This window comes from Protopterus annectens, chromosome 14.part0, assembly GCF_019279795.1.
Source record: "Protopterus annectens isolate FY-2018-M chromosome 14.part0, PAN1.0, whole genome shotgun sequence".
NCBI classification, from domain to species: domain Eukaryota; kingdom Metazoa; phylum Chordata; order Ceratodontiformes; family Protopteridae; genus Protopterus; species Protopterus annectens.
In genome coordinates, this window is record NC_056748.1 from 553,779,880 (window position 1) to 553,791,855 (window position 11,976).

Below are 11,976 nucleotides of genomic sequence, written 5' to 3' on the forward strand. Positions count from 1 at the left end.
TTTAGGGAGCGTAGTCATCCTCCTGCACATGCATTTGTCAGCGCATTCTGTACTCTCAGCGCATCTATTTCCTAACACGCCAGTCCTGATGCTGTGATGTGCATTGTACAGCCCAGATTTGCTGTCCTCCAATATCCTTCCTCCTACAGTGGCACACCCCTCTGTGGTTGACATGTATCTCGTGTAGGCCACTCCTCGGTGTAGTACCGCTACGCCGTTTGCTCCATCCTTACGCTGGCGCCGTTTTTGCGATTCACTATTATCTGCCTCATTTGCATGGAATTGACTACTAATACCTGGTTACGGCGCGGACACCGCCACCACTCCTTGACAACCATTGCGCTGGGGTTGCAGCTTTACATACATACTATGGTGTGTGGTGGCTGTGCAGCTGATTTGTGTTCTACTGCTCTTTTCGGACATTGTCATATTATTTCATTGCTTTACAACTTCTGTGCACATATCCCGGGGTCTGCTGTTCTTTCTACATACGTGCCATTTATGTCATTTTTTACATTTTGTGCATATTTTCTTTGGACATTCTCGGTGCCTTTCCACATTGGCATATTGCACCTATATGATACCTGACTTTGACAGCCTTCCGTTACTCCTCCGGTATGTTTGGGTAAATGTAAACCGTTTTTGGTTTACATTGCCGTCTTTACGCTACACCTCGCCACCGTGGCTCGCTATTTGCCCTCATTTGCATGGTGCAATACCGCACACAGTGTGTTTTGCATACCTACGCCGGGGGCGGGGACGGTCCGGCGCACGCCGGTAGTGCACGTGGAATTCATTCATACCTGAATCGCTAAGCAGCCATATTTGGCGTTATAACGCCGACGCTATGCTGGCGCCTGGCGCAAGGTTCATGAATCCCGGGGTAAGTGTTTTTTTAAATAGGAGACTAAAAATTAAGTAGATTTATATAGTTTTAGTTCATACAGTTACAGTTTATGTGAGTTTTGTATGCAAATTTGATTTTTGCAACTTCTTATATGTGTTAATTAAATTTAAAATGTGATTGGTTACTTGTTCTTATTTAAATAAACGTGTTAAGTGATTTGATTATTTTCTGAAGAAGTATTTTAGACAAAAGTGTTATTAAACTGTTTTGAGCATTAAAGTTCTGTCGTTTCCTACTTTATTTGGTGTTTTTTTTGTGGTGTTTTTGTTTTGTTACCATTACATCAGAGTTTAGCTTGAAGTTACATAATCCATAATTTAACACTTATATTATCATACATGTATGTAGTATGCATAGCTGTTTCTGTGACTCTATTTCAAGTGTATTCCATGAGTATCTATACTGATAATAAGATTTTACATGGAGGAATTTAAGTTCCAGTCATTAAAGTTAACATGTGCATATCAATGCATTCTGAGGTTATCCATAACTATACTGCCTGCATACACGTTATGCAGAACTGTAGATTATGACTGTATATTAATATGGACTTTATACATATAACTATTACTGTTGTTCCATAATATCCCCTCTCATAATAAGAACTGAGGTATAGTGTTTCTTAGATGAAATCATTCAGCAATATGGCAAAGTGACTGCTGTTCTTCAATGTGTGTTTTCAAATCCCATTGTAGCCTTCTTTAGAAAAATATTGGCAGTGATTTATGTAATATTGCACATCACATATGGAAGACCTATAGAGAATTGGGAAACAAGGTAAAAGGAATTGAAAGACCACAAAAAAAAAAAAAAAGAAGAAATAGATAATTTTTGGAGAAGTATCTATGAAGATCCTGTGGAGCATAACAACGATGCTAAATGGATAGAAGAAGTAAAAGAAAGAATAAGAAGTTTAAAGGTACAGGATATGACATGGGATGAAGTAACAGCCAGAGAAACTGAAACAAAGTTAAGAAAAGCCTCCAACTGGAAAACCCAGGCCCAGATGCAGTACCTAACCTCTGGTTAAAAGTATTAACATCTTTCCATGAACATTTAGTCATGAGTAAGAACTATTCATATGCACTCCCCAAACAGACACCAACCTGGCTAACAACAGGAAAAACAATGCTCCTACTTGAGTGAACCTGCAAGCTACCCTAAAAATTATAGACCAATAACTTGCCTTCCAATGATGTATAAACTATACACAGGAATTGATGCCGACAGAGTCTATAGTCATTTAGAAGAAAACTCAATTATAGCAATAAAACAAAAGGGCAATAAGAGAAAGTCATATGGAACAAAGGATCATTTGTTGTTAAATAAAGTCATAGTGGTGAACAGCAAAAAGGGGAAGATTTTAAGTATGGCATGGATTGACTACAAAAAAGCATTTGATAGTATCCCACATTCATAGAAAAATAGTGCTTAACATTGTATAAGATACACCCTATACTGCATTACAGTGACCATGAAACAATGGCAGTCCACTTTGCAATTAAGCCATGATAACGGACTAATTATTATTCCAGGGATTAAAATTCAAAGGGGGATATTCCAGGGTGACTCTCTGTCACCACTGCTATTCTGCCTTGCCCTTGACCCATTAAGCTGTCTACTTAACAACTTAGGCCATGGCTATAATTTGGCTCCTAGAAAACAACAAAGTGTAAAGACTCTCATCTTCTCTTTGTCGATGATTTGACACTGTATAGCTCATCAGATGAGGAACTGAAAGTACAACTGCAAGTTGTCAAAACTTTTTCAGATAATATAAGAATGTAATTTGGTCTTGATAAATGTGCAAAACCAACCTTTAAAGCAGGAAAACTGCAGCACCAAGAAAACATCAGTTTGGGAAAATAATGTGATATAAAATATCTTGAACAAAAGGGAGTGTATAAATATTTGGGAATTGATGAAGGATCAACAATAAAACATGAACAAATGCAAATAAAACTTAGTAAGGAATGCTTTAGAAGACTTAAATTAATCCTGCAAACAGCGTTGACATCTAGGAACAAAATCCAAGCTATAAACCAATTTCCTCTTCCTGTTCTAACTTACAGCTTTGGAGTGATTGACTGGCCCCAAAATGTGTTGGATAGATTAGATAGGAAAACAAGAAGGTTGCTTCATGCTCACCAAATGATTTATAAAAATCAGTGCATACCAAGATTATATATTCCCTGTTCCGAAGGAGGGATGGTCCTTCTTGAAATTGATTACATGTACAGATCTGCAATCGTAGGACTCCACATATATCTGCTGACCTCACAAGACCCAAATGTAGTGAACGTTTTGAAACATGAGGAGAATAAATGTAAGATGACTTCCCTGCTTAGGCTAGCAGAAGCATATTGGCATCAAGCAGGAATGGAAATCAAACCACAAGTGGATAAAAACCAGGCAGCAACTGAATGTGCCAAAAAGCAAAAGAAAGAATATAAGGTGAAGGATCAGATGAGAAGGCAAGAAATGTGCAAAATGCATAAATATATTTGCAAGTATAGAAAGCTTCTGAAAGAACCTCGTGTTGATCAGGAATGAACGCAGGAATGGTTAAGGAGAGGCAAATTCAAACCAAGAGATGAAAGGTTAATATTGGTGGCCCAAGACAGTGGGCTACATACACATTGGCTTACAAAGTCCATTGAACATGTGGGAGAAACAGACAAATGTAGGTCTTGTAAAACAAAATTGGAAATAGTTGCACATCTCATTGCTAGTTGCAACATACTAATAGCAGAAGGACTGTATACCGAAAGGCATAATAATGTGGTGAGACTGTTCCACTGGGGATTGTACAAATATTATGGTACTGAAGTGGCTGGAAAACACTGGAAACATGAGCCACAAAACATCATAGAAAATTATGAAGTCTACATCACATGGGATCATTCATTGCCAACAGTTCAAAAGATAGATGCTAGAAAACTGGATATAGTGGTTCAAGAAAAGAAGACAAAAGTAGCATTAATAATTGAAATCACCATACCCAGTGACTACAGTGCTTTGTGTATAAAGAGACACAAAGTCATAAAATATCAGGATTTGCAAGCAGAAATGAGAGCAATGTGGAAGAACGATACCCAGATAGTTTCAATAATAGTAGGAGCAACGGGTCTTATAAAAAGGAGTCTACAATCATATTTAGATATGCTACCAATACATGTAACTCCATACGAATTGCAGAAGGAGTCATTACTGAGCAATTTCCGGGTGCTGTGAAGAGTATTTTTTGCTGACATGAAAGAGTGAAACAATACTAATTTCATGAACTTTAATTGTACTTTGACTGAGGAATGGAGTCCATTCTCAACATGGTATTAGAAACCCAAAAGATGTGGAGAAATTAAAAAAGGGAAAGACCTATGTTTGTTTGGTAACTTATACTTAACAGATTTTTACATATCTATCATGGCTGTGGTTCATAGATGCACTTAGACCATGGATGACTATGCATTTCTCCACTAACTGCAAAGCTTTTAGAAAAATCATACGGTACACTTCTGTATGTGTGAATGTTGAGTAATGCATTAGTAACCCCTACATAAGAGAAATCACAACATTATTTTATAATCCATGTTTGCTCTAATCACTTTCATGAATGTAAGACCAGTGTAGGTGAGTATGGCTGAAATATATTTGAGTCTTGGACACACAATGCAAATACAAGTGTGGCTCTATAATCCTTACACTGTCTTATAGCTGTAGGTTTACCACTGTATGTGGAGACGTGATATTGAATCACACAGTTGTGTACTAATGTCATTAATGTTTTTTTCTTTTTCAGAATTACCTTCCAATGTTTTGTTTTGCAAACTATGGCAGTTAAACTCAGTGTGCTGAGACATATTAGTGTTATAAGGTAGATAAATGAGTATTACTTTGTTATTCCATAGAGCTTTACAACATTCAGTGATGCATAATGGCATTAGTTTAAATGGTTAAGCAATAGGTCAAAGTAATGTTTTATAAATTTGTGTGGGTTTGAATCTCAGTGTAGCCTATTTTGGATGATATCTCTTGGTAGGTTGGCATTTCCTATTGAACAACACATATGGGAGATCTATACTTGGTGATAAGTTACGCAGTACAGATTTTTACATGTCGAGCATGGCCGTGGTTCATTGACTTCTATAGCTCTTGGGCTGCAGGTGTCTATGCATATCTCCATTATCCGCAAAGTTTCTAGGAACATCATGCTTCTGTTAATAATGATGTATGTATAAATTCTGGGTAATACATACAGGTTACCCATATAGTTTGAATTACACGATATTATGTTATAATCCATTACTTGTTTAGATTGACTGCCCTCCAACCTAAATTACATGTGTATGTTCTAAATCCTGCAGTTGAACAATAATTCCTTTAATGTCTGCTTATGTGTTTCAAGTGCAGACAGATGCTTTGTTGCAAACTATGACAGACGGAACACTGAATTGGTAGAGTTATGGGTTACTGCTCTGAGCAACGGGATGACATGCAGTCACAATTATATAGTTTTGTTGTTCAAATCCACAGGACATGGCATCACCTGTACTTTTCTTTTATGTGTCATGTAATATACACACATAACTTCAAATTTTATTGTGTGTAATTCTTCCCTCCATATTCACAGATGTAAGTTGTTTAACTTCCATCAATTAATATCCTTATAGCTAAGTTCAATGAGGCAGGCAGGTAGGATTCTAGTTTGTAGTGTGAATATAGATGACAGTTTTAGGTTTGAATATCAGTTCTTCCTGTTTGTCTACAATAATTCTCACGTGTGCTCGATGTTGCGAGAAACACAGCAATGACTAAATGTGCTGATACATTTCATATCAAGGCCAGATGACATGTACTATTCATTTTTTCACTATTCTGTTGTTGCACATTTCAGTAATTATATGCTGACTTGAAGCAATCCTTCTGTTGCTGTAATACATCCTCTTCCTGACTGCAGCTAATGAAGACTGTGCTGAAATCATGCATTGAGTATAGAGTGTATGCAGATGCTTGAGAAGCGGCGGAGGGACAGTGGTATGGGTTATCACTGTCAGCATCTATTTCTCCATTAACACGCCTAACAGTTAAAGTTTCAGGTTTAAATATGTATTCTTAGGACCTTCAGGCATGCTTTTGTTTAAGTCACACTTCCCAAGATGCATCTACAAGGTAAGTATTATACTCATTGATTTGTTGTGAAAAACATTAATGTGTACATCAATTTAAGTTTTTTCAGGAGTTATTAACAGGATTTTTTTAGATAACTTAGGTTTATGTGATGTTGGATGACCACAACCTAAATGAAAAACATCTGTGTTTAACTGTCATACTGTTGCCAAATTGGGTGTTTCAAATATGATTTGCTTGTAGTGTTACTGCTGCTTGAGAAGTAGGTTGTGGCAATTTTTTTGGGGGAATGCTGTGCATATCCTGCCTGATAATGAATGTGTGTTTGCTGTCTCAATATTCTTAAAGCTGTTGGCAGGCATGACTGGTATTACTTTTTAGAATCCACCTCTCTCATAATGCTGTAGATCTGCACTGTGATGGCTTGTTAAATAAAGCACTATATACAATTTCCTGTCATTATTTTATCAGAAACCAGTCATGCTTTTATTGTATATCTGAGGTATTGCATAGTATATTCATGATCAGTACATTTTTTAACTGTCAGGTACATATGTAATTGTAACACAAACTTAGGTGGTGACAGTAATATATTTCTTGAGGGACAGTTATGTAAATCTGTCATATGCATAATTTCTAGCTCTCACATGCTGTTGCTGTGCTTGTGATTGGGCAATAGTTCTAATCTTTTAAATTTATTTCCAGTTATAAGATGTTATAATTTCACCCATGTTGCATTCCTCATTTCATTTGCATATACATTCTAACTGTGCCATTGCTTGCTAATTTTAAAATATATTTTAAACACACCTGTTTTATTTATGTGATGTCAACATGACATAATAATTGCATATAATGGTATCTTATGGTGGAAACGTAAATGCCATATTGGCACCACAACATAAATGTGTGAGGCTCACATTGATTAATGAACTATTAGCAAATCATTGTATTTGTATAAGGCTTCTATGACAGTTGATTTGCACCAGGGGGTTATATTTCTAAACATATTCTGCAAGTATTAACTTGCATTGTAAGTCTTTTGAAATAGAGCCCCCCTGATAGAATTTTATGTCAGAGTGGCATAGCAGACTTGTCTTGAGACTTAATTATGTATGCCTGTGTGCTGTGCACATGTATGCTTTGCATGTATAATGATGACTAACATGTGACAATCTAAATGAGTGATAACAGACAAATGTCTGATAAACTGAGTACTGGGTGCACTGGCTCATACGGGGCCTTCTATTCATATCACCAATAAATAAATATTAGGACATTGACAATATTTATGTCATCATCATGAGAATACACTTGTTATAACTTCTTTTCATTTATACAACATATAAATAAACCCTATGGGCCATATCTACTGACAATTGCAGTCTAATGACAATGTACGACTGTATTGTGAAATATCTTAAGCAAACATTAAACATGTTCTGTTTCATATGTTTTGATGATGTTAATTGCATATCATATACTCTATTTGCAATTATGTAGGTACACATCTGATTGTGTTTTATTGCAGTCACAATTGGCATATGATTATGATGTATGTTACACAGACTTTTGCACATTAGAGAGAGAGAGAGAGCATATATCCTTCACATACTGTGTTAACATTTACTGGTCTGTTAGTGAATATATGAAGCTGATGCTTTGTTTAGCATTATTTATGATTCCCTTGTTTGTCCATATTTTACATATGTCAACTGCAGGTCTTTTTGATACTAGCTTATATTATGACATGCATATATAGATTTGCACACATGTCCATGTGTATGCATTTCTAGTACACTTGCACTGATGTACATGGATGTACATTTATATGCCTGTATTATGATCAACAGACAACTGCCCTATAATATATAAATAAATAAATATAAATGTATATATATATATATATATATATATATATATATATATATATATATATATATATATATCGTTTACTATTGTTTGTGCGAACTACATTCTGTCGCCAGCAGTGTGCTGAAAATCAGAGTGTTGAGTGCACAAACAAAAGTTGATGAGATAGTCGAAGATACTTCTGTGAATGCACTACTGCTTTCGCATAAGTGTAATTCAGCTATCTTCACGGAGATTGTGGTACAGTGGGGATTGGAAATTCATCCATATCCCCACTGTAGTGTGATCTCGGAGTTAGAATATATAAGTAGGGGGGTGTGGGGGTACAGCCCCACGCATGAGGGGTGCACCCCCCCTGCAAAACCATGATTTGTCATATAGGAGTCTGATTTACATCAGCTCCTATACGGCTATCACGTGATGCTTTCGTCCACAATGTTGAATCAAATGTGTCAGACATTTGGTTCGACATTGTCACCATTCTTTTTTTTATTTTCGGTGTTACTATTCGTTGTTTCAAACGGCAAGTGTTTTGCCATTCGAAGAAACCATAGTAAATCATATATATACATATATATATATATATATATATATATATATATATATATATATATATATAAAACATGAATGGTTACATGCACTTATTCCATTTCTCTCTGCTGTACTTACATAAGCAGGACTGTCTTTTCATCAGTCCCACACAAGAATGGTGTTTGAGGCACCTGTTGTATTATGTTTGCATGGCAGTATATGTAGATGCAATACTCAAAACTACTTTTGTTGTGTACCTAAGCCTTTAACTGTTACACATTACTGTGTTGTTTGCATAATTTGTACAGAAATATGTTTATAGCTATCACCAATCCATTTTGCCCATGTGTCAGACATTAGCCATTTGCTACAAAGTACCTTTTGAGGACTTGCAGTCTCTCTTGTGTTGAGGACACATGAATGTGCACTGTGTCCCTTAGCTAGGGTTTTCTTTCAGTTATTCTGTGCCTACTTTCTTTGCTGGTGTTTCCTCACTGATGTGGGCCAGTGTTGTCCATCTCCCTTCCCCCTTATAGCTTTGGTCTACATGTTTCATATGTATATATATATATATATATATATATATATATACATACATATATATATATATATATATATATATATATATATATATATATATATATATATATATATATATATATATATATATATATATATATGGCATATGTTAAGTGTATGTTTACCATCCTGCATGTTATCATCATTGATATATATAGGTGTACTGGTAGAATATTACCTTGTGCCACCATGTTGGGTATCCTACACTTGCAAGGCATATGCACACAAGGTGGTGGCAACTGATTTGATTCTATCATTGTTCATGTTGTACTTGTGTGTTGCACATTATCCAGGGATTGTTATGCTTCCTGCCTATGCACAGGCTTGCATTCCTTAACTGTTATTACTCATATAAGTATCACCATTTACTTTATATTCAATGTCATTGGAGTCAGTATGTGTGATGAACCTTCTTTTTGTTTGTATCATGTTATTCCATTGCACATCACATATATACATTGTATACCTGACAACCCATCTGTGTTGCCTTTGGTATGGCATATGTCTTTGACATATAGATAGCATTTTGCCTGTGTTTGTTGTGTGGACACTTATTTGTTTATTACACAGTCACCTTAATATTTTGCTGTAGTATTTCTGGTTGGCACTGTGCTTGGTTGTTTGCCTTTTCATGCAGGGCTGGAGGTTCTAGTCTGCCATCACCTTGTCTGCTCCTGCATTTGCTCATTCTTGCTGTTGTTTGGCTTACACTTGTACTATTGATAGCCTATTGTATGTCTGTATTCAATATCCATTGTGTCCTGTAGTGATGGCACTCTCCATTCATTGTTCTCTTAATGTCCTTGTTAATGAGGGCCATGATAATCTGTTCCATGGCCTTGCAGATCAGGCTAGTTAGGCTGATGGGTCTATAATTTCCTGGATCAGTGGGCACTCCAACTTTGTGTAAAGGGATGACAGTGGCTGTCCTCCACAGAGCTGGGATGAAGCCAGTACTCAGGCTTTGGTTGAATAGGGTGCCTAATGGTGCTGCAAGTTCTTGCCTGAGTTCACGTAAGATGCAGCCTGGGATGTTATCGGGTATCATGGAGGTTGTATTTTTTGCCTTTGAGAGAGGAGTGATGACCTGTTCCCTAGGTATAAGGGGAAGGGGGCAGGTACTGGGGATGTCCTGATTTACTGATGGGGGGGACAGATGGGTAAAGTTTTTACTAAATCTGTCAGCCAGCAAAGTTTGCTATATCTACAGCATTTGTATATGTGGTGCCCTAGACCACCAGTTCTGAACAGATCTGGGTGCTTCCTTTGAGGTTGTGGACATATGTGAAGATGGCCTTTTGATTGTCTCCAGTAGATGTGGCCAATCTGGACTTGAAGTTTGCTTTGCAGGATTTCACTAGTGCTCTTATTTGCTTGTTCATGCTAAGGAGACATTGCTTCCAATTGGGCACCTGCTTCTTCTTGGTCTTGGACAGCACGTTTTTCCTTTTGTTATAGAGTTTATTTATTGCAGATGTCCACTGGGCAGGTTTACTCTTCTTTGCGGAGGATGAATTAGTCCTGTCGGGTATTCCTGATTCCATGCATCTTATGCTCGTATATTGCTTTGGTGTAGTTTTGGATACTGGTGCCAGTTCCTACAGAGGTGGAGGGGGCCTGTGAAGCTGTTTATACCATCCCTCAGGAGACTGTAATCAACTTTGGAGAAGTTTTTATGTTTGATCCTAGCTAGAGGGGGGTTGGGGGAGATGGTGACTTACAAAGTGACCGCTTTGTGGTCAGATCTTACCAGAGAGGATGATACTATAGGGATGCTGCAGTGGTTACTCATGTTGGTTAATACTAAGTCCAAGATATTATTACCCCTTGTGGGGGTATCGACTAGCTGTTCCAAGGCATTTGCATTGACAAAATCAAGGAATCTCTGGGCATTTGTGTTCTGTCATGAGTAGTTCTTCCATTCTATATTTGTAACATGTAAAGCTAAATTGGAAGATAGGTTACGAAATTCTGTAGATCTTGAAGAGTGAGAAGAGGCTTTGACTCAACATGCCCCGTGCACATTTACCCTATTTGTGGAACTGACACAGTTTAGGAGGATTTTCTGTTAGCCATTTCCATTTAGATTAAATATGAGAGGGTGCAGGTCAGGCAGATGTTGATGATGCAGCCAGGATGAAGCAGATTAACTACATGTTATGTGCTTTCCCAGAAGTGCAAGACATGTGATCAGTGATGCACTATGATGTTGTACCAGCATTATAAAGCTACAAATCACCACCTTGAAGACGTTAGAGCCTGGGTCATGGACTTTGATGGATATGAGTATGGCATAAGGAAAGATAAGCTGTTTTAACTGAAGTTGTTTTATCTTATGTTTTGTTCCTTGATTTTTATGTACTGGAAAACAGTACCTGAAGATGTAGCATCAATATATTGCCAGACTGAAGGGACTAAATGACTTTCTTCCTTCTTCAGTAGAGATGAAATTATATATTTTAGAGCACTTTCCTTGACTGTTTGGGGCAATCACCCAAAATACTTTCTTTTTCAATTAGAATGGAAGAAAATGAGGACAGACTATCTTTTTCTTATTCAAATTGCTCAGGTTATTGTCCATGCATCATCAGTAATCGTTTTTTTTTATGTGTATGTTCTGTATTAAATCCATGTTGATGGCTCAATAAAATATTTTCAGAAAATTCTGTTAAAGGGCAGAATAAAAAGGTATATGGCTCAGCAATGAGAGAACTAGTTAAACCCAACAGAAAAGATGTATCATACCTTGTAATCAGTTCTTTGATTAAGAAAGAGTCACAGCTAGTACATGGTATCTAACAGAGCAGAGACTGAAATTATGCATGTAAGGGCTAGAGTGTCATGATGTAAAACATGGGCTTGAAAGCAGAATCTCTTCAACTTTCCCTCTCTCTCTTTTGTGTTGAACAAATATGTGTAGTAGTCCACATCTCAGAAGAATAGAACACTGAACTGTACAG

At 36.9% G+C, this 11,976-nt stretch overlaps 1 pseudogene; it reads left to right on the forward strand.

Annotated features, from left to right (window-relative positions):
- The window catches only part of LOC122788700, a 95,874-nt pseudogene extending 91,126 nt beyond the window's left edge, over nucleotides 1-4,748 (forward strand).
- Nucleotides 4,749-11,976: the final 7,228 nt, after the last annotated feature.